We start from the raw sequence: 3,946 nt of genomic DNA, 5'->3' as shown, positions 1-3,946 counted from the left end.
TGCAACCTTAGGGAGTTAATTAGAAAGAGATTTCAATTATTCAACCTAGGGTTAGACGTTGTTAGTCTCGAGAGGGATAATAATATAACTTAGGGATTTCTACGGGTCAAGTCAAATGAATAAATCGTCCGATTCAGAGTCAAATAACAAGTGAAGTCTAGGTGGATTTTTCCTTAGGTATTGTCTTAATTCAATCGTTTTTCCAAAAGTAATTCCCCAATTCTATTTTTTTGTGATTTCTTAGTTTAGTTAATTAGTTAGTTAAAACAAACCCCATCATTCTTAGGCTAGATAATAAAAAGACAGTCATTAGTAGTACTTTTAGTTCCTTTGGGTTCGACAATTTGGTCTTGCTAAAACTATACTACTGTTCGATAGGTACACTTGCCTTCATCGTGATAATAGTTAGTTTCAAGAACGACTTATTATAAATATCTAAAACCTGTCACGAATATCACGTATAACTTAAGATACACAGAGGGAGAGCAAGAGGACGATATTCAAACCACAACTGAGGAGATGGCTGAAAATCAGGAAAATCCGCTACCTCTTGCGATTGCCGCTGATCCAGTAAATCAGAATCATGCTCTATGCACTATGTATGATTCTGCTAAACCAAATTTAACAGGAACTGAGTCAAGTATAGTTAGGCCTGTTATTGCTGCAAATAATTTTGAACTGAAACCAAACATGATTCAAATGATACAATGATTTGTTCAGTTTGATGGTTTGCAGGATGAGGATCCAAACAATCTCTTGGCAAATTTTCTGGAGTTTTGCGACACATTTAAAATCAATGGTGTTTCTGACGAAGCCATACGCTTTCAGTTATTTCCCTTTTCACTGAGGAATAAGGCTAATAGTGGTTGAACTCATTACCACGAGGGTCAATCACTACTTGGGAACAAATGACCGAAAATTTTTTACTAAAACATTTTCCGCCAGCTAAAACGACTAAATTAAGGAATGATATCTCTTCTTTTATGCAGATGGATTTAGAAACACTATATGATGCACAGGAGGGATATAAGGACCTGTTGAGAAGGTGCCCTCACCATGGGTTACCACTCTGGCTACAGCTTCAAACTTTTCATAATGGGCTGAATCCTTCGACTAGACAAATGGTTGATGCAGCTGCTAGTGGGACTATCAATAATAAGACACCAGAGGATGTTTATGATTTTATAGAAGAGATGTCACTAAATAATTATCAGTGGCAAGTCATGAGCACAAAGCCAGCAAAAGCAACCGTTGTTTTTAACATCGATTCGGTCACCATACTCTCTAATCAGGTAGAACTTTTGAATAGAAAAATTGACAATTTTCTTGGTTCTTTACAGGTTCACCCAGTAATGCAATGCAATGCAAGTGGAGGAGGGACGGGCAATTCAGACTACCCATCTTATGGCCACAACATGGAAAACGAGCAATTAAATTATATGGGTAATAATTCTCGACCTCAAAATAATCCCTATAGCCACTTACAATGCAGGATGGAGGAAACACCCAAATTTCTCATGGGGAGGCCAAGGGAATTAGAGACCACCACCACCTCTAGGCTTCCAACAACCACCTTACCAACAAGAGAAAAAGCCAAACCATGAGGAGATGTTAACAAAATTCATCTTGGTGTCAGAAACTCGTTTTCAAAATACTGAGACAACACTTAAAAATCAACAAGCATCGATCCAAGGGCTCGAAACTCAGATAGGCCAGCTCGCTAAATTGATATATGAATGACCACAAGGTAGCCTACCGAGTAACACTAAATCTAACCCAAGAGAGCAACTCAATGCGATTACCATTCAAGATAAGGAAGGGTTAGTTGCACCTAAACCAGAACCGAGGCAAGAAACTGTTGTAAGTAAAGGTAAAGGTGAGGTGGACTATAATGACCAAAAAAAGGTAAGTATAAGCCATGTGTACCATACCCTAATGCGACAAGGAAAGACTGCCTAGATGAACAGTTTGGTAAATTCCTTAAACTATTAAAGAAATTACACATTAACTTACCATTTATTGAAGCTCTTTTGCAGATGCCAAACACAGTCAAATTCTTAAAGGAGCTTTTAGCAAATAAACAGAAGTTAGATGAAGCGTCGCATGTGGAGTTAAATGCAGTTTGCTTAGCCATTCTACAGAACAAGCTAGCCAACAAATTGAAAGATCCAGGGAGTTTTACGATTCCTTATTTAATTGGTAGCTTAAATGTTAAAAACGCTTTGGCTAATTTAGGGGCTAGTATCAATGTCATGCCTTACAAAATGTTTAAACAACTAGGTCTTGAGAGACCCAAACAAACTAGGATGAGCGTTCAATTAGCAGATAAAATAATTAGATTTCCTAGGGATATTATTTAAGATGTACTTGCTAAAATTGACAAATTTATATTCTTAGTTGATTTCGTTGTTCCAGACATAGAGGAGGATAATAACATGCCTTTAATTTTAGGGAGGCCCTTTTTAGTAACTGCTAGAATGATAATTGATGTTGGTACAGGTGAACTCACACTTCGTCTGGGTGATGACTCAGTTACTCTTCAAGCTCATAATCCTATTAATACTGACCATGTGGTGCAACCTTCTTTACAGGAAACATGTTCGAAGAGCACACATGAGCCTTGTTCAAGCAACAATAAAAGACCTATCTATGAAGAACGAAGGATATGAGTTGAGAAACTAGATGAATGGTGGACACATAAACCAAAACCATGCCTTGACGAGCTTATTATTCCACCAAATCAACTTAAGGTTGGAGACAAAGTTCTACTAGATGCAACAGATCCTCGTATTGCCACCTTTGAACCTGATGGAGAAATCCCTCTTACGGTACTTAGCATTTTGCCATACGGCACAGTCGAGGTAATTCATCCCAAATTCAATACGTTCAAGGTAAATAATACTCGTCTAAAACCTTATTTTGATAAAATTAATAGCAGGGATGAGAAGTATAAACTCCTCGAACCACCATGACTATGCAAAATCGAGGTAAGTCGAGCATAGACTATAAATAAGCGTTTCTCGGGAGGCAACCCGAGCACTAACAGTATTGATTCTTTAAAATTTTAGTTTTTAACATCTAATCACTAACTGTGTCATTGAAACACAGGTTTTCAAATCCACACGGCAAGGAACACGGGCGTGCCTTAGGCCGTGCTCACACCACGGGCGGAGATACGGCCGTACGATACAGCCGTGTACAAACAGGGTAAAATTTTTCTCCAACATGAGATGCGATAAGTTGCCACGGTCATGCGACGTGGCCGTGGGACAATCTGTCAAAACAACACGGGCGTGTCTAGAAACTGTGGTTGAAACTAAGAATTTAACACGGGCGTGCGACACGTGCGTGCCCACCACCCGTGCTCAAGATTGATACACGGGCGTGCACCTATACACACAAGTGTGGGAGAAGTGAACGAAGTAGGACACGACTGTACGACACGACTGTGTGCATCAACACGCCCAAAGAACACGGGCGTGGGACGAATTTCAGGCACGCCCAATTTTAAAAATCACAATAAACACGGGCTGAAATAAGGCATGATCATGTGCCCAAAAATCTATATAAGCCCCTTGTTATTCATCATCCCCTTCCCCAAAATCCCTAACCCTAGCCGCCGCAACTCTTGCCCACGCCCTCCTTACCACACTTGTGTGCCGACCACAGCATCACATCGACGTCCCAAGCCCCTCTCCCTACCAAGCCATTGCGTTTGTTCATTCTTTCCTCTTTATTTTGTTTATTAATTTGATTTTTCTTGTGTTATTTTGACCGTTAAATCTTCATAGTTCTAATAATAGCCATGCTTATGCTATTTGTTTCTTGCTATTCTAGTTGATGGATTATGGTACATTCATTCTTGTATTGCCATGGACTTCAATTTATTTCCCATATTATCATTCCCATATGCATGCATCCACTAGTTATTTCCCTTAGCATCATT

The 3,946-nt window shown here is 39.3% G+C and overlaps 1 non-coding gene across 1 annotated transcript; it reads right to left on the bottom strand.

The window, feature by feature from the left end:
* Window positions 1-956: 956 nt before the first annotated feature.
* Window positions 957-1,063, bottom strand: LOC121209216 (small nucleolar RNA R71). The gene has a single exon (XR_005904333.1). It is a non-coding gene; the product is annotated as a small nucleolar RNA R71 (small nucleolar RNA).
* Window positions 1,064-3,946: the final 2,883 nt, after the last annotated feature.

Source organism: Gossypium hirsutum, chromosome A10 (assembly GCF_007990345.1).
Source record: "Gossypium hirsutum isolate 1008001.06 chromosome A10, Gossypium_hirsutum_v2.1, whole genome shotgun sequence".
Taxonomy (NCBI): Eukaryota; Viridiplantae; Streptophyta; class Magnoliopsida; order Malvales; family Malvaceae; genus Gossypium; species Gossypium hirsutum.
Note: the sequence above shows the minus strand (reverse complement) of the source record. Positions and strands in the feature narration are given on the sequence as shown.